The sequence below is a fragment of the Camelus bactrianus genome, chromosome 7 (genome assembly GCF_048773025.1).
Source record: "Camelus bactrianus isolate YW-2024 breed Bactrian camel chromosome 7, ASM4877302v1, whole genome shotgun sequence".
Lineage (NCBI taxonomy): Eukaryota > Metazoa > Chordata > Mammalia > Artiodactyla > Camelidae > Camelus > Camelus bactrianus.
The window spans coordinates 75,954,461-75,978,633 of record NC_133545.1 but is presented as its reverse complement, the minus strand read 5'-3'; the positions used below and the strand labels follow the sequence as shown (position 1 = coordinate 75,978,633).

The window sequence follows — 24,173 nt, the reverse complement described above, 5'->3', positions numbered from 1 at the left end:
CAGAACAGGATAGGGGAGTGGGAAAGAGAAAGAGAAAAGAGAGAAAGAACAAATGTATCATTTTCTGTCCGCAAGATTTTTGTGCGTATTTGTCATGGAAAAACCCCACCAACAAATGGTTCAAATGCACTTTAGACTTGCTTTCAAAAAGACTGAAAAGTTTGAGGTTTCCGGTCCATTAAACAAACAGCACAGTCTTCCTGGCAAGGGGGTCCCTTGAGAACCCAGGTGTGCATGTTCCCTACATCTGGGTGAAGATTACAGGTGGCTTTGAAGGAGCAAGGAAGAATGAGAAATGATCTCAAGCATCACCAATTTTTCTGACTGGCATAGAAAATGTCTCAATTGAGTGTTCACCTTTTCCTTCCAAGGTTTAGTTATTCAGTATCCAATCAACATTATAACAGCTACAAAAGTAATGGTTATAAAGATGAATCACCTCCAGTCCAGTCACTGTGAGACACCAAAGTTTTTCTTCTCATGTTTCTTTCTATTCCTTATCTAAAAGTGCTCTTATTTGGCATAGTTGGAATCACAGTCTAGATGACATTTTTAACATTATATTAAAAACAATTTCCTACATTTCCCCTCCTGGTAGCATCAGCATCAGTTTTGCATGACTGTGTAATATGCCATTCCAATCTCATTCCTTTCCATTCCATGCTCAATATTCCATTCTCAACTATGTTACCACTATCAGATGTGTAGGTAGGTTTCCGCTTCTTTTGTTATTATCAATAATGAATGTCTTTGCATATAAAACTCTGTTTTTAAAATTTCTTTCTTTAGGACAAATTCTCAGGGGATGCTGCTTTTTCTTTTCTCCAACATATTAGGGACTATGCCTGCACTGATATAGACCACAAATAGTACAATCGATTCCACGGTTTGGATGATTTTCATAGACTTTGGCACTGTTAACCAGGGCTTAGGGGTACCTTAAAGACTGCAGAGTTGGGTCAGTGCACCGAGTTGGCCAGATTTGGGCTGAAAGAAAACAGCCTGTTGGGTTTTACATCACAGAGCACGTAGAAACACAAAGTATAATAAAATGATTGCCCCATTATTCAGTTACAGTCCTCGTTCCACATCACAAGGTAAGATTATGGTTTCTGAGTAAGTGCTAGAGAAACCTCTGAAAGATTCTGTTGTTGCTTCCAGAATTTATCCCCTCGCTGTTGTCCAACATGCTTTAAGAACTCTTAATGCACACTATGATTTTTAACGCACTTCTCTCACTCTTTAATGTACCCAGACTACACAGGGGATAACTGAAATACAACCATGTCATAATGATGATTAGTCTGTAATGATCCTCTGAGCTTGAATCATGCTGGCAGAAACCCTCCGGAAGAGAATGCTTTCTTCAGATATTTTTAAAGGGAACATAAGCAAGCAATCTGTGGATTTTACAGTGTTAAAGGCACTTCTAAACCTTGAGTGGTCTCTCAGCTTCATGGTCATGGAGGTGCTCTTGCTAGATGGAATCCAAAGTTGGGTTTCTGGGTCCATGATGTCACGACTCCAGCATCATTTCATTTCACTCTGCATACTTCTCTATTTAAAATCCACAAAGCTGAATGTCTGGATTTTCCAGTAAGATCTGTACAAAGTGCTAGGTGGGGTGGGGAAGAGGGAAAATGGGTGGGGTTGTAAACATATGAAGGAGAATAGGGAAATGGATGTTGAAAAGTGGCTGTGCATTTGGAAGAGAAGGTAGCACCCGGATGGGCCCAGGGCTATGTTTGTGTGATGTAGGGGAAGAGGGAGGCGAGAAGGTAGCCCCTGTTGTCTTAAGGTTCGCAAATGAATATACCCCTGATTTCATGATAGAAAAACTTGCTTGGTTGTGAACCGTTCATTAGCATCTAGGAACCGGAGACTCCTACTTTCTCTTTCTCCAGCTCTAAACTGCCGATTTGGCTTTATGACATCATGTTGGGTTGGGAAGACAGCAAATGGGTGGAAGGACTTTAGATCAGCCCCCAGAGCTCTGACACCCAAGTCTGGGGAGAAGGGAGCTTTCTGCAGGGTAGGAACCTTCCTGGGAAGATCCTGAGCCCTCTTGTGGGAAGGGAACAGCTGAGGCCAATCTCACAGGGTTTCCTGTTTATGCCTCACCATCTGGGTCCACAGCAGAGGGTGCTGACCAGGACAAGTCATCCATCACCAACCCTTCTTGGATCTGTTCTGGTCTTAGGTCACAAGTAGACTCCACATAGCCAAACACCTCATTGGATCTCTCACTGTCATCTCACCACTGATTATTCAGCCCTTCTTTCTTAAAGCTCTCTTCTTTGTTGACTTTTGTCAACATTGGATTACACTCTCCACCCCTAGTATAAACCTTGGTCGGGGAATTGAGAAGTGAATGGAAAATGAGAGAGTGAAGCCAGTGAGCCAGTCCTGGACCAGAGTGAGGCCAGCAAGGCTCCTAGGGGACCAGACTGAAGGAGGCGATCACTCTCAGGGTTGTGCAAATACAGGGTGAGGGCCTCCTTAAATTTTGCACTCTAGGCTCCTCATTTGCCTCATCCTAGTCCCAGTCCTGCCTGTGAGCATAGGCTGCACCGTCACGAGGCCTCCTGGGAAGCTGGCTGGGCTGGGGTCACCCAGACACCGCTCCTACCATGTAGGAGCGCGTGATACCAATATGCAACAGGAACCCCAGGGCATGCACAAATCCTGCAGACACTGCTAGGCTAAAAGAACTAGCACATGTGTTCCATGGGTGAGCAGAACATCAACACTCCCCACGCGACACCAGGAAAACACTTTGGTGAAGGAATACAATTGGAATGCTACGGCGATTGCTTAAATGGCCTGCACGAAGAAGAATTTTCCACCTGAAGGCTCGGAAAGGGCTAGCCCTTCAAACAGATGTGTGAAGCCAGTAGGTGGAAGAGGATAAAGGGCAGGGTTTTCCTCTCCAGATGCTGTCACCACCCCTTCCATCTAATGATTGTGAGACACCAGGGCCCTTTGCAGAATGGGGGGAGCATGAGCACAGTTACACTGTGATCCTCACTTTGTAAAACATTCTGTTTTTTGCAAAACTTTTGCTAACATTTCCCATGTACCATGGATGTTGCATAGCTCAGGGAGGCAATTTAGAAGCTGTCATCTTCTCCTAGGTTTGTACAGAGCAAGACTGAATAAATAAGTCATTCAATGCTGCTTCGGATCTTTGTTCAATCAGGTTTGTCCTTGTAACATGTCATGGGCTCTGAGTTGCCTGTGTTCCATTTCCAAAGGGCTCTTTGCAAAGCCTTTTGGAAGCTGTCATTTGAATCACTGCTCATGAGAGCAGCATTTATAACGGACACACTGTCCAGACTATCTCAATGCTGGGCGGCATTGAATTTTCTGTGTTTGCCGACTTTGAAAGGTCTTCTGCGAGCTGCTTCTGGGGATTGTTCCTATCTTATCTGTTCCGTTGGGGCCTGGAGCCCCCACTGCCAGGAGGGCTCGGGGGGTAGGGCAGGCAGTGTCTGAGTGAGAAGAATGCTTGGTGGGAGCAGTCAGGCTTTTGGCAGAATGGATTGCTGTATCTTTGTTGTGAAAATGAGTAAGGAAGAAATTCCAGGCCATTTTTTTCTCATTGGTTTTTCAAACTTTGTCATTTTCTCCCACTCTGTTGTTTCAAACTGTGCCCACCTCTAACATCTCTAGGAGGTTCAATAAAGTCTCCTGGAAATAACATCTCACCGCCTGTGCCCTCAGGCGCTCCAGATGGGTTCTGCCCCACAGCGGGTGTGGCAGGTTAAAGCTGGCAGCAGATTCTCTGCCTTTCCTCTCATTGAGAGATGGGTCTATGGTCCCCCCCACCCCAAATCTGGGCTTTAAGAGAATTGGTGGTTTATTTTTTAAAGTAGTTAAAAACACAAAATTTACCATCTCAACCATTTTTAAGTGTACAGTTCAGTAGTGTCCAGTATATTCACATCGTTGTGAAACATCTCCAGGACTTTTTCATCTTGCAAATCTGAAACTCCATACCCATTAAACAACATCCCCCTTTCCTTCTAACCCACCCCTGAGTAACCACCATGCTGCTTGCTATTTCTATGAATTTAATGTCTTTAGAGAGTGCCTTTAAGTACAATCACACAGTATCTGTCTTTTTGCGACTGGTATATTTCACTTAGCATAACATCCTCAAGGTTCATCCACGTTGTAGCAGGTGACAGAATCTCTTTCTCTTTTAAGATAGAATACTACTCCATTACACACACACACACACACACACACACACACACACACACACATTTGGTTTATCCACTCCTCTACTGAGGGACATTTTGGTTGCTTCCACCTCTTGGATATTGTCCACAGCACTGCTGGGACATGGGTGTGCAAATACCTCTTCAAGCCCCTGCTTTCAGTTCTTTTGGATGTATACCCCAAAGTGGAACTGGATCATATGGTAGTTCTATTTTTAATTTTTTGAGGAACTGCCACCCTATTTTCTTCTTCTTTTTAACTTTTTTTTATTGAGTTACAGTCATTTTACAATGTTGTGTCAAATTCCAGAGTAGAACACAATTTTTCAGTTATACATGAAATGGTCACCCTATTTTCTATTGCACTATTTTACAATCCCACCAACAAGGCACAAAGGTTACAATTTCTTCACATCTCTCAGATACTTGTCATTTTCTGGTTTTCTGAGAGTAGCTATCCTCATAGCTGTGAAGTGGTATCTCACTGTGGTTTTGATTTGCATTTCTCTGATGATTACTGATGCTGAGAATCTCAGAGTACTGGCAGTTTCTGATTCCCCTGCTGGAGTGACCACACTGGAGAGGCCTTGGTGGTAGGTGGGGAGGGAGAGCAGCTCAGGTGAGCCCACCTTTCCAGCCAACTCTGTAAGGGGCCCTCAAGCCATCTTGGACCCTTTATAGAGCTGCTCTACCCGACAAATGCCACACAGTAACCCTAGTTGATGTTACATGGAGCAGAATTGCTCAGCTCAACTCTTCCCGAATTCCTGATCTGCACAATTGTGAGATATAATAAAAGAGGTTGTAGTAGTCATCCTAATGGGTATGAGTTTTTTCAACAAACCATTTACCAAGTTTCAAGCCACTAAATTTTGGGGTAGTTTGTTACACAGCAATAGAGAAGCCAACAGTGGCAAATGCCCTTTCTCTGGCTGTGGTTTAGATTGCTGCATTAAATATACTGTAAACCACACATGTGGCTGGCAGCTGCACAACGCTCACAAGTCAGAAAGAGCACTGCCATCTCTGACTTGTGTTTTCCTTCCTGATACATAATTTCTTGAGAAGCAATACCTGAAACCCCATCGCCCGCTCACTGGTCTATCCAGGTTATCTGTTTGGGGAATCACTGGCTTGTCTCTCAAGTGGTCTAACAGTAGGGGGTTTGGATCTGTACTGGAAATCAATGCATGCTCACAACATGCTTCTGGGCTGAATGAAGGTCTAACACTGATTTTGGTTGCAGATTGATTAACACTTGCATTATAGGTGATGAGAAGGTCTGAATTCGTTGTGGTGGCTTGTATATTCCCACTGCTAATCTTTACTTGCAGCCCCCCCCCCCCCAATCCCCATCAGCACACTCGCTGGCCCTTGACTGCAGAGATGCAAGAAGACAGACAGCAGGATAGGAAGCTACAGCCCCAGTTACCGCCCTTCTACACTCTCTAATGTCTTTTTACCCCAACCAGAAAGGCAAGACCGGTGCTTCTTTCTGGGTTTTATAATTCAGCTCGCATCCAAATTCTTAGTTGCTCAGGCTGTGCTTGTACCTGCTTGGTGGCATCTATAGCTTAAGAGCTGGGTGCCAGAGGCAGAGGGATGGGGAGTCGGGAGAAGAGGAAAGAAGGACAAATCTCTGGCTCTTTTCATGTAGGACCAGTGACTATGTTTACATTTTTAGACAGAAAGCAAGATCCGAAATAGAAATAACTTACTCCTGAAGACTTCCACCACCTTCCCTGTCATAGCTCATTTTAGTTTCTATCATATTTCAGCTTATTTGCTTCACAGCATTACTCATCATCTGTAACAATAGTACGTTTTTTCTCATTCTCTGTTTTTCTCCCTCACGAGAATGCCAGCGGCAGGCCAGCGGCACCTCCGGCTTTCTCACCAGTGCAGCCCAGCTCCCAGCCCAGAGCCTGATCTATATGGCAGGTCATCAATAAATCCTTGCTGAACAAATGGAAGAAGTAAGAAACAGAAGAGGATCTCCTGCTCCCTGCCAGTAATCCAGTAGGTCAGAGCTTCTCAAACTTCAGTATGCTTAGGACTCCCCCAAGGATCTTGTTATATATGCAAATTTTGATTTAGTGAGTCTGGGGCGAAACTTGAGAATTTGCATTTCTAACAATCTCCCAGGTGATGCTGCCACCACCGTTAGTCCCACACTCTGAGAAGCAAGGCACTGGACTGTGCTCCCCGAGGAGAGACTGTGTTCTGTTCATCTTTGTATTCCCAGCTCAAGGAGGTGCCTGGCTGTATAACAAGTGCTCAAGAGTTGTTTGTTGAACTAATGGATGAAACCAACCAATCACAGGAATCTATGAAAAACTCGGCAAAGCAAGTCTCAAGAGAATGGTGAAGGTACTCAGTGAACTGAAACATCCACGGAGACTTTTTGGGAGCTTTCCATTTCTTCCACCTCCATTAAAGAGCTGGACAGAGGTGGGGGAGGGAGGTCCCTCATCCTGAGCCCGAGAGAGATTTTATCACTTGGTTGTAACAATAATTATTACTATTTTTTAGTATAAATACATAGAAAGGTAGCTAGGAAATGAAAAATGGATAACCTGGGACAGTCCTAGCACATTCTCTTTCCTCCCTCCTTCCCCCAGCCTCTTCTTTTTTTCTAGGCTCTATATTCTCTGCCTTCTGCTCTCTCTATTTTGCTGTTTCCTACTAACACCATTTCCATCTGACATACTGATTTGAACACAGGAGAGTCCGAGGATAATTGCTAATACTGCTCTTCTGGCTACTCATGTAGATCTGTAGATCTTCCTTGCTGAGAAGAGGCAGAAAATGGCCTAAGAATCAAGTCCTGGTGACCTCGCACCATTCCTGTGTGCAACGGACAATCCTGCTTCCGCGTCGGGCATGACACTATCTCGTGTGGCCTTTTCTAGAAAGTAATTCATGAGGAGAAATTTTGATTGTTACTCATGAACATCTCTTTTCTCTCCTTCCTCCTCTTGTCCCCGCTAAGGAATACTGTAGACTCTATCAAAAACAAGAAAACAGGGACAACTACTTGGTAGGCCTTCCCCAGGCATGTGGGGAACAGAATGTGGGTGCTGACTTAGTAATCCTAACAGTGTTCACTGTCCATTGTTAACAGGGAGCCATTCCATACTTCACACAGGATGAAAGGCTTTTAATACTGAAGTCCCAAAGACCTGCCCATCACAGGAGGAGAATGTCCTCAATCTTGGTGCATTTCACAAGAACTCACAGGTTGGGTGGCCATCTTGCTGTGCCATCCCCAGTTTAGTTACTTCTATGCACTCTTCTGTGCATAGAAATTACAAAACTTTTCCTCATTGTATTGCCTTTCCACTCATGAACTAGCTCATGACTAACACTTCACTCTGTGGTCATGACAGTCCTTTAAAAGTATAGATAAAAGCAAAACCAAATCTGAGTATTGCCACACATGAAACTGCAAATGATGGAACCCAAACATGTGCTGGCTTCTCAAAATAAATATTCACCTCTGTCTGTGGCAATGAATATTCAGCCTCACACATCTTCCCCTAGGCTGCTTCACCTTCCTGCTCAGGAGACACGACCCAGGATAACAGCACTTCTTGGTCCTTGCTCCTGTCTACACCTGTCTTGCCCCAGATGTGCTCTTGCTCTCAGCAAGGTCGGCTTCACAGACTTTCTCTTATTCTCCAGACACGACCTTGAAGTCACCTGGCAACCCCTGATAATAAAGGTTCCTGATTTTCTTGTAAGTATATAACTTATTGGTCAAATACATGTTTTCTCTGGATTTGAGTCCTAATCCCACCACTGGGTAACTCTCGGGAAGTTCTTGGACATCTCTGAGCTTCATTTGAAAGATGGGGCTACCCTTCCCCATGGCTGTCCCAGTGATTGACTGAGACGATGCTTACAAGCTGTTTATGACTTAATGAGCAAACCTGGCAGATGGGAAGAATTCAATAAATGCTGGCAGGCTGTGTTGCATTTTGTTCTGTTTTAAATGCAGAATAGCATAAGTGGCACTGTGTCATTCCAGAAATAGCTGCTAGTAAATCATGTAAGCATTTACTTTTCCCTGAGATGGTTGAGACTGGGGACACTGGAGACAGAGTGGGTGTGAACTACACCTTTGCCAGTTAGTAGCTCTGTGACCTTGGGCGCGTTACCTGTCCTAGTTTCCTCTTGTGTAAAATGGGGATAAGACTAGCCTTGCTCACAGAGGCGTTGTACGCTTTAAGTAAGTTACCACACAGCAAGTACTATGGTATGATAACTATTCCTGTAGCTAAAGTGATTATTATCATACACCTGAAACTAACACAATGTTGTAAGTCAACTATACTTCAATAAAAAAAAATAAAGCCAACACCTTTAAGCTCTAAAAATGATTATTATGATTTGGGGTTAGATTTTTACCTCGAAATTGTAAGGAAAAATAAAAAGTAAAAATAAGAGCCTTAATTCTCCCTGTTGAAAACTCCCCTTACCCTCTCCCTTTTCTTAGAGCATTAGAAATATATTGTAAGTTTTTTCTCTGTTTCTTTGAAATGTGTGTAAAATTTTTTAGAAACTGAAAGAGGCTCTTGGCAGTGTTGTGACCCAGGAACATCTTTCAAAAGGACCTGGGAGCCATCTCTTTGAAATGCAAACATCGAGGAAGCCGGCACCCCAGTCTCCCAGTTCCTTTTGGAGGGCAGGAGCCTAACTCCAGTGGGCACCTTGCTCCCAGGCGCAAAACTCTCTGTCATAAAGAGAAGTTTATTTTTCTTTTGTATAAAATCAATGAACTGACACAGATGGTCCCCCTTTATTAACCAGGTAAATCTGTCTATAATGAATGGTGCTGCCAAGTCCTCTTGAGGAAGAGTTATTTATCCTGGAAACAGGTATGTGATGGGTTGTATCTGCTGGGTCCTACAAAAAGGTAAAATTTCATTTGGTCTGCAGACTGCCTGTGATGTGCACCACATTGTAGTTTAATGCTTATTCAATAATAAAACCCTTTTCTTTTTTTACTACCTTTATGGAGATATTTTCTGGGTTGGGGGAAGATTTTGTTTTTAATCATATTGCCTGGACAATGTATATTGATATACTTGTATTCATATATCTAAGTGCTTTATTTAATAATGCATGTCCTCTTTTAGCATATTATTTACGATAAGGAAGGGACTGTCTTTTGAAAATCTCTCAGAGAGCGCTGGAATCAGTGATATTAAGAAGGAATTTACTAATAATTAGCTATTAAAGCCCAACTGATGTTCCCCTTTCTTCTTTCTAACTGCTCTACAAGCTTCTGTGAAATCACAGTGAGGCACAGCTCTTTAAAACGACAAATTCCTTCTCTCCCCCAGGAAGTGGTGAGCTTTTGTTTCTCAGAATGTGGACCTATGGTCTCAAGTGAGTCTTTAGCAGGCAGAGCATTCAAGATCATGAGGCTTTATATGCATTTATTACCACAAATTTAGTAGGCCTGGATCTAATTGTGCATATGGGTGTCTGTCGTAACGTAATAAGACATTTAAGTGTGAGGTATGCTTCCTCTCCAGACCAAAGGGAAGTGAACTGCAGAGTTCAGAAGGCAATTTATAATCAAAATCTAATCAACACACCACACACCCCTCAGCCCCTGTTAGAGAAGTAACCAGGAGCTAATGCATTTAGTAAACGTGTGATCCATCACTGACTGGCTGCCGTCAGTTAGCCACAAATGACACAGTGGACAGGGAGAGTCAGAGACCAGCTGAACTGCACAATGTTAGGGCTTTTTATCATGCAGAAGTGAATGGACTGTTCTTCCGCTTAGAACATGTTACAGGTGGCTCTGTGCGGTCAAGTAAGTCCACCTGCTCAGCGTGGCCTAGGAGGCCCAGTGTGGCCTCACCACTCCAGCCTCACCTCATGGGCCCCCACTTCAGACTGTGCTCTGGCCTCCTGATTATGACCTGGGGGGTCTTGGAATGGGCCCTCCAGGGCTCTGCCCCTTCTGCCGAAATGCCTGTCCTTCAGTTCTCTAAGTGCTGAACACACTTGCGTGTCTCAAATTTCATCACGTCTCCGGGAGGCATTTCCTGCTCACTTCCTTCTCTCTTTTGACCAAAAGGCCCATTTCACACCTGTCATCACTTAGCTAAGCCTGCCTCGTCCTTCCAGACAGGGAGCTCTGGGAGTGCGAAGGCTGCTTCCGATGAGCCTGTGTGTCTCAAGCATCCAGAGCAGGGCCCAGCGCAGAGCAGACGCTCAGCCAATCTCTGAGGTTTCTTGAAAGAAACCTTAGGCACTGTTATGGACTGACTTGTATGCTCCAAAATTCAGATGTGGAAGCCTTAATCCCCACTGTGACTGGATTTGCAGACATGGCCTTTAAAGAGGTAATTAAGGTGAAATGAGGTCCTAAGGGTGGGACCCTAATCCTGTAAGATTGGCATCCTGACAAGAAGAAACAGCGACACCTGTGGTGTGCATGCACAGAAAAAAGGCCATGTGAGATGCAGCGAGGAGACTGCCGTCTGTAAGCCAAGGAGAGAGGTTTCAGGAGACATCACACCAGCCTGGACTTCTAGCCTCCAGAACCGTAAGAAAACATACTTCTACTGTTTAAGCCACCCAGTCTCTAGTATTTTGTTATGCAGCCCTAACAGACCAAGACTGGGGTCCACAAGGCCAAGCCCTCTATTTATTTATTCATTTTCAGGTAAGCACTCGGAGGCCCAGACAGATGAAAGTTGCCCAAAGGCATCCGGCTATTTAGCGGAAGATTTGGATTAGAATTTTTCTGACCTAGAGTGATGTTCCTTCTCCACTAAGTTATCTCTCTCTCTCCTTTTTTCCATTGGAAAGCTGTTTCCAGGTCCATCTTTTAGGAATGCCAGTTCTGCACATGAAACAGAATTGAGTGCAGCTGCCCCCATCAAGGGCCCAGAACCCCACTCTGCCCAGCCTTTTCTTCGCCTGTCCCTCCTCTATATTGCATCTCTGCAGCTCTCCAAGGATTCAAGGAATCTTGTGTGAAAAGTCCTGCTGTACCCCACGCTGCCTCCTCCATACAATCTCTGCATCTTGTACAATTTACTATGTTCTCTCACTGCAAAAACCAACATTGATAGCAGAGGCTGTCAGTTCTCTGCCGCATTCCTCTGGGGCTCTTCCATGTCCACTGGACCCGTGCCCAACTGCCCACCTGGCATCTGTTTGCCAGAGGGCTTTCTCTGGATGCCGGAGCCCTCTCTGCTCACCTGTAGGGCAGACCAGCAGTGCCAGGGAATGAAGTCCTCTACTCTAGCAGTCCTCAGTCAGGGACTGATGAGAAATGAGGTACACATACCCCCTTCTTGCCCCTGGACTCCGCGGGCCCTCTGGCAGGACTGAACTCCAGTAGTGACTTGGGGCTGACCCCTTGCCCCCACACCTCCCTTTCTCATGCCCCACCAGTGTTTCCTGGGATCTCTTCCTCAACAAACTACTTACACATGACTCCTTGTTTCAGGGTCTGCTTATGGGGGACTCAAACTAAGATCGTACAGAATACATTAGTCACCTTTCCTTTACTCCAACGGTTTCCTATGAAGGAATCAGTTTTGCCTTTTGCTCTGCCCTGTGGAGCTGACACTGATGTTCCTCTAGTGGAAGTTGAAGCCCATCTCTGTGGGGAAATTTATGGGGAGACGGCTGCTAGCATAACAAGCTTTGGCAGGAAAAGAGAAAATACTATGGATTTCTTGACTTTAACCCACGGGAAGAAAGTCACAAAGCAGACTCTCCATCCACAGTTAAATGTCGAGATTCAGAAGCTGCTTTGTGAAGCTACATCAGGCTTCCCTTCCATTGACCCCTGAGACCCAGGGAAGCCTGAAAGAGTTTTAATGTGATTTCTGGAATGTGCTTAACTTTCAGAGAGGGAACAGCTTAGCCCCCGGGAGAACCCCACTAATATAATTCTGTAATAGAAAAGCTTCCTATTGCCTAATCTCATTAGCTCTGTTTTATGGACAGTAAGTGGGTAAAAGCTGAGTTTGTGACTTGGTAATTATGAATACATAATTTTTGAGTGCTTAGAATGTGGAATAAAGAACAGATTTTCTATGTGTGCAAAGAGGAGGTCCAGAACTCCAGAAATGACCACTTACTGAAATAGGCAATGAAACAGGGACATGCCTTATCCGAATAGACACCATCAAATAACATAGGGGAGGAACTAGATACTCCAGCCTCTCCCCAACTCTCCTAATAAATGAGACCTTCAATGTAACCTTGAAGCCCCCTGTCAGTAGCCATCCTTACTTAACATTTGTACTTTTGCTTAGTTTTGCTTCCTTCAATCAACAAATATGAACTGAGCATATATGATGCATCAGGCACTGTTTCAGGCACTGGGGACACAGCGGTGGACAGAAGAGAGTATGTCCCAGCTCTCATAGAGCTTATATCCAATGGGGAGGTAGGCAAGAAACAAGTAAATATATACTGTAATATATCAGATACTTAAGTGCTATGAAGAGGAAGAAATCAGGGTTAGAGGAGAGTTGCTATTTTGGGGCAGGCAGTCAGGGAGGGTTTCTCTGCACGAAGTGAGGGAACAAGATATTTGGGGCTCTCCACTTTTTGGGTGGAGGCATCAGTGAAACAGAGGCAGGAGGAAGCAGAGGGAAGCTGGAGATAGGAGATAGGTCAGCAAAGTGGATGGAGCAAGTCCTGTGGGACCCAGACCACAGTAAGGTGTCTGATTTTATTCTTACAGTGATGAGAAGTCTTCAGAGGGTAAGAAAAAGGGGAGGGAGGCAGTGAGAATTATGTCATAAAAAGCTCAACAGAGGCTATATGTGGCCACCAGACTGTAGGGGTGAGAATGGAAGCAGGGAGGACAGTTGGGAGGCAGCGAAGTGGACTGGGTGAGAAGGTATGCTCTCGGACCAGGCTGCTAGAGGTGGAGGTGGTTACAGGGGGTCAGATTCAAGAAGCACTCTTAAGGCAGAGCCATCGAGATGTGGTGATAGGCTGGATGAAGAGGGTATTGGGGTTGGGAGAAGGGGAGGAGAGAGAGGGAGAGGGAGGGAGGCTGACTGACTCATGGATGACTTCGAAGTTTTTGATCCATTTGGGGGAGTGGGATGTTGTTCACTGGGATGGTGAACACTGGGGGAGAAACAGATTATTTTGGAGGAAAATCAGGAGTTTAGTTTTATACGTGTTAAAGTTTGAGCTGCCTATTAGACATCTAGGTGGAGGCAACGAGGAGGCAGTCTGACGTAAGGATCTGGACAGCAAGGATGAGGGTGGTATTGGAGACACATGTTTAGGAAATATCAGTTGTGCGGATGGTATTTAATACTGTGAGCTAGGAAGAATTCACTCAGGGGTTGTAAAATAGAGGAAGCCCAAGAATGGGAGCCTGTGCCGTATGCACCTTCAGAGGGAGAAGAAGTGGTCTGGGAGCAACAAAGAGAAGCAAGGCGCTATTGCATCCTTGGGTCTTCACACTAGACTGGGCAACTGGGCAGCTTCGCATTAAAAAATTAAAGTGAGTAGCAAATAAAACAGAAGTGTCAGTTGTGATCATCTCTGGGATAGAGTGGAAAGGCTGAGTCCTTTCCACATGAGTACATCCTACACTTGGATAAGCTTGAAGTACTGAATGCTGTGGGGGTGGGGACATTTGGGAGGGGTCTCCTTTCTGCCCCCCCCCAACTCCTCTCTTAACCTTTCCTCCATGTCCCATTCTTCCTTTGCCTTCCACTTCACTTCCTCCTCTTTTCCCTCCTCTCCACCAGTCAGCAAGCGTGGGGCTGAATTTCAGGTGATTCTAGGGCAAATGAAGGCTTCCCCTGAGGTGTGGGTCACATGCAAGGTCATTTTTCTTTAAACATCCATTCCAGACATTTCACTGATTGAAAATTCATTACAGCTTTCAAAATGTCAGAATGCAAATTCTCCTGAAAAGGGAGTTTATTTGTTCTTCACGTTCAGTGTGAATTACTTTAATCAGATAATCAGCTAAGTTCCCTCCTAACAGCTGGTTGAGATCAAGCTGTACTATATCCTCTATTAAAAAAAAATCTTTCTAGGAATAAGGCAGAGATTCTCAAGCTGTATCACACATAAGATTGAGTTGGGAAGCTCATTAAAATGCAGAGCCTTGGGTTCCATCCCCAGAAACTCCCGTTTCGTGGGTGAGGATGATTCTAATGCAGGTGGCTTGTGAACCCGAGGGAAATACTGGGATAGAGAGGACTGAACAGAATTTAGGGGATCGTTGGGTATATTTGTGGAGAACATGTTTGGCAGATTGCCAGAATGAAGACTTTTGAACTGACCGAGATGAAGAAGGTCTCGGGGGGGTCCTTGGGGAAGGAGACAGTGAAGGCGAAGAGAATCCAGAATGGAAGGGAAAGGAAGGAAGCTAATGCCTTCTCTGTGCTGTTGTTAGCACCCGAACCCGCTTACAGCTTCCAGGGTGGACTGAGGCGCTGAGCATTTATGACGCACCAGGCAAGGGATAGGTATTAAGCACTTTCCAGACACTGTCTCGTTTAATTCTTATCACCTGCCTAATGAGGGCGGTACTTTATAATCCCTGTTTGTGGGTTAAAGAGGCCGCAACGGTTTTAAGCGGGAGAGCCAGGTCTGAACCTTGTCTGGCTGACCGCAAATCCATGCGCTCACCCACCGAGCTGCATTGCTGAAAGGCGCGGTCGGGGCCTGAAAGCTCAAAGGGAAAGAAAGCTGTGATGATCACCAAGCGGCAATGACTCAGCGACGAGCACACGTTCCTCTGGGATGGGCTTACTTTGCTGCCCCCTGGTGGCCGCTAACCTGTTTTACTGAGAAGTCGCGGGGAGAACAGTCAATGAACAGAGTCCTGGCTCCGCAGGACCCAAATCGGATTCTTAAAATAAGGCGCCCGTCACCTAATCAAACACGCAAGCCCTTGACTCCCTGAGTCTGAGCATTTCCAGGCAACTCGCGTCAGAACTCATATTCTGTCTCACCGACACACTAATTTCCAAATTACAAGCCACGGCCTTCTAACGTGATCACACAGTTGCACACACCTTTTCCCCAACCATTTAGGCTCAGAGAACCGGCTTCATTTTCTTTCATCAGTAAGGAAAAGCTTCCCATCTCCTCTACTCTATTAGGCCTGCTTCTATTTTTAACAGCCTGTCTGCCAAAGCACTCGTGGGCTAAAAATAGACTTACTTATAATACAATTCATCATGTACTCAACTACTGGGAGGAAGCTTAAGCTTCATCCAAAATGAAATACCTTTAAGAAACATTATTTCACGTAACTATTATTAATATCATTTTTAAAAGAATCCTAAGATACTGAACTCTTTGGGAGCTCTTTTTCTTAACTTCAAACCCCACTGGTCCCTCTTTTTCATCTTAATTCTATTCAAATGACTTGGGGGAGAGTGGAGAGGGGAAAGTTTTGTAAATAGAGAGTAACTTCATCTAGCTCTAGTATTTGGTGCAATGTGGGACACACAGAGTGACTGATAAATACCTGAAATAAGCATTGAATCAGCAGCTAACTAGACTGGGGACCCTCCTGCCTCTCTTTATTGAGGGTCTGGAGTTGTGATCTTTTTGTTTGTTTGTCACGTAATTTAAGGAATTTTAAAAGGCTTGTTGAAGTCAGAAAAATCTGTCTCTGCTACTAACAAGTAACATTTCCATCACCATTAAACATCCCTCACTTGAAATGAAGCTGTATTATCTGGGATTATCTGGGAGCTATTATCAGTCAGGTGACAGATCTAATGACTTGCCAGAACTCAGGACTAGTACATTCTGAAGGTCTCAGGCCAGGAAGGGTGGAGCTGGCTTAGATCCGGTGAGCTGGAGGGAGGGTGCCAGGTGTGACAATCTGGGGGTGGGCAAGCGGGGAGATGACAAGGGGGGAGGTCAAAGAAAGGAACGTGGAGGAGCATCAGAGATGAACTCTGACAGCACAGTTTGGCCCTGGGCCTGCCCTATTATGGGGAATGGGCATTTCACCTTCTAGACTGAGAGGACAATTCATGTAATATTATTCTCTGCAAGAAGCATCAAATTACAGAGGTTTAATGTCATGGGACTAGGGGTGACAAATGAGCATGAATTAACTTGTTTGTATTATGACTCTCAGAGCTTCTTGAAACCCAACTCATTTGAACATAACAAAGAACTACCTTAACAGAAAAAGGCTTCCTTTTAGGCACAAAAACACTGTCAGCAGAAAGACACTCTTGAAAAATCTCTCCCATCTCATTTTATATATGTCAAACATTAATTAAAGCAAATAAATTAAGTTGCAATTATGTGCAATTGTGAATTGTAGTATTAAGAGGAAATGCTCTGCAGTACAGCTAATTAGCATCAATTGTGATTTGTCCAAATTAATTTAATATCCAGAGTGAGGTTAATATTTTGAACATTCTAATAATAAGGAGAATTAGAGAAATGAGATTAGAGCTGCTGCTAGCTCTAGATGGATGACACTTGTGGGGAGAGTCCTATTCCACTTCTGGGGTGAACTTCTGCTCACCAGTGGTCTTGTCTGTGAAGGAAGACCCCAAGGGCTAGTTTCCATTAGGGAGCTCCTGGTGCCTGTGGAACCACCCACCCCTCTCTCCTCCCTACCTTCTCTTCCACGGATATACCTGATGGTCAAGACAGGCTTCCTAAAATGGGCACAATTAAAACTCTTGCCAGGGGCCATGCCTCCCATTCTGAGATCTCCCACTTTTTGAAGGCAAACAGTGGGTGGAGGCAGTTGGCTGTCAGTACCTGAAATGCCCTCGGAAATGTGCAGAAAAATAAATAAAATGTGTGCGTGGGAGTGTATGAGCACACTCATATGTTGTTCAAAATCAGAACTGAAAAAATTAACAAACCAGTTTCAGTTTTTTCTTTTCCTCAATAGGATCGTCTGCCATTGTTTTTCTTTGAAAATAATCTTAGTAACAGCTTATTTACTTGAAACACATTCCTTTTAGGAAGATGAGTTGAAGACCAGATAAACTTGACAGAAATATTCATGTAACACACACACATCTACTTTGTCTTCTTTTGAAAAGTAGAAGCAGCCCAGTGCTTCAACCTGCATGGGCGATTAAACGGATTAGAACACCCTTGTCAAGTACTGGGGTGCCGAAGGGAACCTTGACCTCAGTCCAGGGCTATTATCTGCTCCTGTCCCACTATGAGCTAGAGAACCGGGGCCTCGCGGGACCAGGTACATCTACGCTGTCTACATAGTGCCTCTTGGTCTCACGATTTGGTGAGAAAAAGGGGTCACAGTTGAGATCCTTTCCTTCTCTTTAGAATGCTTCTCACGATGCTGTCCATCTTTCACACCTGGCTCCAGACATCCAGATCCTACATTCCAGGTTGCATATATCTCGGGGAGGCCATCCTAGAGGAAGTCAGAGTCCTTAAGGAAATGGCCCCGAGCTTCTTTCCTCCATACATAAACCAGGCTGTCAGTCTTCGGTGAAGTGCCTGCTGTCCCAGGCCACTCTGCTTCAGGGCTGGTAGAATTTCCCACTTGGGCTTCCCCTCCTGGCTGAAAGCTCCCTGAAGTCAGTTGTCTGGACCTGGGACAGTGCCTGCGATGACATTAGCAGTTGCCATTTATTTTGCTTTTGTCACGAGTGAGGCAGGCTCTAGGCTGAGAGCCTTCATACACCTGCACCTGTAACCCCTGCCCTGGGAGACAGATACCACTATTCCCACTTTACAGACGTGCAGGTAGGCTTACAGATGGGAGGTGGCTTGCTTGTGGTCACAGGATTGGTAAGTAGCTGGGATTTGCCTTTGATCTGGGCAAAACCAAACTCCATGCCGTTAGCTATGAGTGAGGTTGCTTCTTGGCTGTAGGGCTGTCTCCTGCATAGAACGTTTGCACAGGGGGGCTCGACTAATGTTTGTCGACTGAGTGAAGAAGAATAGCTGACGGTTATAGACTGCTAACTTTGTGCCAGGCAATGACCTGGGCACTTTATAAACATATGCAAAAATTCCAAGAGGCAAGTACTTTTAATATTCCCATTTTGCAGATGGAAAAGGGGAGGTGTGGAGAGGTAATGAAACTTGTCCAAGGTTCCACAGCCAGCAGGTGGTGGACCTGGAATCTTATCGTAGGCAGTTCGGCTGCTCTCCAGTCTGGGATCCTGAACACTGCACATCCTCCTCCTCCTGAATGAACATAAGCACATCCAAAAAGGGGCTCTGAGACCTCTGTTTTTTTGCTTGTAGAGGATTCTCTTGGTGTGAGGATAGGTTATCCTGGATGTGGAAACTACTCTTGGAAGCTCTCCTGGCCCCCACAGGCTTGCTCAGCCATTTCCCCTTTGTGTTCCAGCTGCAGCTGGGGCTTACTGGTTTTCTTGTCTTCCTGACATGTAGTGGGTGATCTGGTACATTTTAAGCGACTAATTAGCTAAATGCAACCTCATTCATGCAGGACTTGACTGGGCAAGAAGTCAACAAAGAGGGAAGCTGAGAAGTGATTTTGGAGCTGAGATGGAGAAAGAGAGAAGCTGGGAGGAAAGATAAAGATGGAATTGTGAGAAAAAGAAAGTAGGACCAAGAATAACACTAAGTTAAAAAATGGAGCTCCCCACCGACTCCCAGAGAAATACATGTGTCTGCATCAGGAGGAGACCTGCCCAGCAGAAAATGAGAAACTTCTCCAGGGCTGCCTGCCTATTGTGAGTGACTGATCCCAGATGTATGAAGGTCAGTGCCTGATTCCCCCACGAGTGAGATGGAGTGAGGAGTGTGGCAGGAGGAGAAAATGGGCTTTGGAATCAGAGAGAACTGGGTTCAAAGCTTGACCCAGCCAGTGACTTGCTATGTGAGCTTGAGCCAGTTACTTGATGTCTCTGGGCCTGTATTGTCACCTTTCCAATGAGGACAGTAAATCCTACCCCGGAGGATTATGTTAGAACTGAATGGTGGTAACTGGAGAGAGGTGGCTGGCATGCGATAGTGACGTGGGAGATGGCAGCTGCCTTTTTGGCTGCACCCTTGCCATCCTGACCATAAGCTGTCCTGAGGTTCTGCCACACAGACCCCAACTGAAGAGCTGGTGTAAGAGGGAAGACCCTAAAAACACAGCGCTTGCATCTTGGATAACCTTTGATGTCACTGATGCAAACACAGAGCTTTAAATGTGCTGCTTTATTTGTAATTGGTCAGTGACCACAGGTGTTGGCAGATGCTCTGTGAAAACGGAGCAGGAGAGTCAATTTTCTTTGGCCAGAACAAAATTCAATACACTCATAAGAACAAATTGAAATGTTTCCAGCCAGAAGATCAACCCCCTACCCGTCATTTTTGCATTGTTTATTTTACAGGATTTTGAGATGAAGAGAGGAAAGTCAAATGGAGGTCAAGGGAAACGACGGAAACTATGATCTGGAGTCACTAACACAAAGCCATTTCTATTCTTAATTTCTTTTCAGGGCAGGTCAGGGGCTCCAATTAGAAAAATTCACTGAGCTAAATATGAAGGGCAATTAACAGAGCACTATTCAGCTCTGTGTAATTGGGCTTTACAGTCCACATCTGCAATAGGCAAGGCTGTTTATAGACCCTCACTTTCTCAGCTGCACAACATCTTCCCACGCATGCCGTGCTGGCGCTCAGCTGTCCAAGCAGCTGGGCTCTTCTCTCAGTTCTTTCTCGGGCAGCGGGTGTGTGTGTGTGTGTGTGTGAGTGTGCGCTTACCTCTGACTCTCCTGGGATGAGTGTTACCTGTCTGGCTCCACCTACTTCCAGACTGTTGTGAGGGCCAGTGGGAGGTATGGATAAAGCACCTTGAAAAGCTGGCCCCAGGGTGTGGCAGGTACAGATCAGTGTCCAGCTTAGAGCTTTGCAGGGATGAAGGGATGCTGGATTTGGTACCTAGTCAGAGACCTGGGACCTGGACAAGACCAGCAGCTCATAAACAAGCAGGTAGACCTGGCCTTTTCCAAATCACAGAGGCCAGAGCACCAAGCCTTCTGCTGCCTGGAGGGGTGAGGCACTGGGGTCCTGTGCTTGCGGTTGGAGAAACCGGGGGTCCAGTGCTGCTCTACCAGTGTGTGACCCTGGGCCACTGCTTATCACCTCCCAACCTCACTTTCTCATCTGAAAAATAAAATGGAGATGATACCACTGATCTGAAAGGTAAGTAATGAAGATCAGAGGTAATGTTTTAACCTGCCTGGCGCCTGGAGGTGGCAATATGCAGTAGCTCCTCCGTAGGTTCCTTTCAAGTCCACCCCTGAAGTTCCTTTTCATCTCATTTCGCCTGCATTAAAATTCAGGGGCTAGGGGATTCTAACTAGCCAGGGTCTGTAACTCCCAGCAAAAGGTGAGGGGCTGAGTCTTCTAGCTGGTAGACTGTATGTCTCGCATTTTGGGGAAGTTGTATTTGAGGCTTAAACTTGGAGGAAGTGAAATGTGGAGATTATTTTCTATCTCTGAGTCAGTGTGTCTCCTTTATTCCTTGATAGCTGAAAACAAAGATGGTGGAAGAGGGGCACTGCAGTGTCACTTGCTCAAGTGAGCTCTAACCTGCTGCCTGTCAGGACCATGTCTCCACGCATGAGAAGTCACAAAGCTGCCATAACAGTTGTCAGACCAGCCCCCCTGCTGCTCTGTCCCCCAAAGCCCATGAAGTCTCTCAGTCAGCAGTTTTGGACCCTAGCACTTTTAGACTTTGATGGGGAGAATCACCTCCAGATATCTGTGCCAATCAAAAGCCTTCTTGGCAAGAAGATATGCAGATGGCCAGTAGGCACATGAAAATATGCTCAATGTCAGAGAAACGCAAATCCAAAGTACAACAGGTATCACCTCACACCTGTCAGAATGGCCGTCATTAAAAAGTCCACAAGTGCAACTGCATGTAAATCAATGAAGTTAGAGTACTCCCTCATACCACACACACACACACACACACAAACTTAAAATGGCTTAAAAGACTTAAACATACTTATAGACTTAAATAGACAAGACACTATAAACCTCCTGGAAGAAAACATAGGCAAAACATTGTCTGACATAAATCTTAGCAATGTTTTCCTAGAGCAGTCTGCCCAGGCAATAGAAATAAAAGCAAAAATAAACAAATGGGAGCTAATTAAACTTATAAGCTTTTGCACAGCAAAGGAAACCATAAGCAAAACAAAACAACAACCTACGGAAAGGGAGAAAATATTTGCAAATAATGGAACTGACAAAGGTTTAATTTCCAGAATTATACAAATTAATACAAAAAAAACCCAATCCAAAAATGGGCAGAAGACCTAAACAAGCAATTCTCCAGCGAAGACATACAAATGGCCAAGAGGTGCGTGAAAAAATGCTCAAAAATGCTAATTATCAGAGAAATGCAAATCAAAACCACAGTGAGGTATCACCTCACACCAGTCAGAATGGCCATCATTCAAAAGTCCACAAATGATAAATGCTGGAGAGGCTGTGGAGAAAAGGGAACCCTCCTACACTGTTAATGGGAATGTAATTTGGTGCAGCTGTTATAGAAAACAGTGCAGCGATTCCTCAAAATACTAAAAATAGACTTACTATGTGATCCAACAATCCCACTCCTGGGCATATATCCAGAGGGAACTCTAATTTGAAAAGATACATGCACCCCAGTGTTCATAACAGCACTATATACAATAGCCAAGACACGGAAGCAACCTAAATGTCCATCGACAGATGACTGAATAAAGAAGCTGTGGTATATTTATAAAATGGAATACTACTCAGTGACAAAAAGGAATGAAATAATGCCATGGATGGAACTAGAGATTATCACACTAAGTGAAGTAAGCCAGAAAGAGAAAGAAAAATACCATATGATATCACTCATATGTGAAATCTAAAAAAAAAAAAAAGAAAGAAAGAAAGACAAAAGAGGACATTAATGAACTCATCTACAAAAAAACCCCCCACAAAACTAGAAAGACTCACAGACATAGTAAACAATGTTATGCTTACTGGGGGAAAGGGGGTGGGGGGGGATAAATTTGGGTGTTTGAGATCTGCAAATGTTAACTGCTATATATAAAAATAGATAAAAACAAATTTCTTCTGTATAGCATAGGGAACTGTGCTATTCAATATCTTGTAATAACCTTTAATGAAAAAGAATATGAGAATGAATATATGTATATATATGCATGACTACGATGCATATATGTAGGATGAAGGAAAGATGCCAATGAAGAGAAAGAGCTTCCCTGTGGGAAAAAGAAAGTAAACTTTGGATGGGTGAAAGGGGAGAGGATTAAGAACTCAAGGCTAAAATGTGGAAGCAACTCAAGTTGTTCACTGCTGGACAAATGGATAAGCATCATGTGGTGTATACATACAACGGAATATTATTCAGCTTTAAAAAATGAGGAAATTCTGACAATGCTATAACATGGATGAACCCTGAAGACATTATTATGCTAATTGAAATAAGCCAGTGACAAAAAGATAAATGGTTTATGACTTCATTTATATGAGATACTTAGAATAGTCAAAGTCAGAGAGGCAGAGAGTAGAATGGTGGTTCCCAGGGGCTGGGGGAGAGGGGATGGGAGTTATGAAAAAAAATAACTTAAGAGGAAGAATAGTCTCTGGGACAGAAAAAGGACAGAGACAGTGAAGAGGGAATAAGACAGAGTGAAAATAAAGAACAGATTTGAGGTGGACCAGAAGGAATTGGGAGCTGTTATTAGGTAACTGTTATTAGACATCATCTCAGCAGAAGGGCTGGGGGTGCCCACTGAGGGTGAAGGTGTGCTGTAGGCTTGAACAAAGAGGAGGAGGTTTGGAGCCATTTCTGGAAGGGAGGCACGCAGGACCAGCAAGGAATGGACAAGGACGTGCCCAGTGTCAATGAGTGCTCAGCGGAGGCCAGTCGTAGGAAGGTGCAGTAGACGTGCCACCACGTTTGGGGTCTGGCTATGCTCAGCTAGACTCAGGGTCCTCAAGGTGGGGGACTCTTTTGGGGGCGTTACAAAGTCTGAGCAGGGCAGGGCAAGACACCCTCTCTTTCTATAGTCATGTTTAGAAGGGCGTCTCTGCATGTAGCTTTGCTTTCGGGGACGACGTTGCGAGGGGGCAGGGAAGCCTGTGAGCTGTAGTTTGCTGTAAGATCTGAGCTGCCCCAGGTCCCACAGCCTGTAACGGAGCCCCAGGGCTGTTGTGCTCCTAGTAAGCCCCCACGGGAACACCTATGATGTACAAGGGTCAGGAAAATACCTATAGATGGATTGCTTTGGGGTAAAAGATATCTGCAATCCTAGCTTTTAGGTCAAGTCTAAAGGGTCTTCAAGATATTTTTACACAGTTTTCATACTGACAGTGAGATATGCTGGTTTGTATTCAGTCTTCATTGCAGGAAGTAGCCTGGCACACAGCTAGAATTTACCAACTTATTTTAACTAGACTTTAACTGCCACAGAGCGGCTACGCCAGTAATGACTGCAAACCACATGCCCCACTTCTCTCCTGCAGTACCTTCAGCTGGAGACCTCCCTGCTGTTCTCGTGCATAGCTCTGCTCTTTATTATCAGGGATGACACTGAGGGGGCCAGGTTCAAGAGCCCAGTAAATTTTACCGGCATTCGGGAAGGAAGAAAAGGGGGGACTTTAACACACTGAAAGGTGTTAAAAATGGTAATTCTCCAGACTGCATGACAAAGAGCCTTCAGTTTCAAATTTACTGCCCCCAGCAGTAGTTTTCCTTGAGTAAGAACAGCCAAGCTGGCCATTATTCTGACATGACACTGATGCAAGCGAGTTGGAAACTACTTCCCTGGGGAGAATTTTAGAAAGCCAGGCCACGCAGCTGGACAGGCTCAGTGTTGCTCAAGGAAGTTGGGGGCTGTGAGTTTTAATTCTAGACTTTCTATATGACTGCATGTCTTAGGAACTGGGAGCTTCCTGGCACACACCGATTCATTTTGTACCCCCAGAGCC

At 44.9% G+C, this 24,173-nt stretch overlaps 1 protein-coding gene and 1 long non-coding RNA gene across 5 annotated transcripts in view; one reads left to right on the top strand and one right to left on the bottom strand.

Moving 5' to 3' along the window:
• The window catches only part of LHFPL3 (LHFPL tetraspan subfamily member 3), a 554,580-nt gene that overhangs the window by 38,051 nt on the left and 492,356 nt on the right, over positions 1-24,173 (bottom strand). The window lies entirely within an intron of this gene.
• LOC123614510 (uncharacterized) lies at positions 8-22,203 on the top strand. Its single transcript, XR_012508262.1, has 3 exons — positions 8-9,103; positions 18,667-18,941; positions 19,562-22,203. It is a non-coding gene; the product is annotated as an uncharacterized LOC123614510 (long non-coding RNA).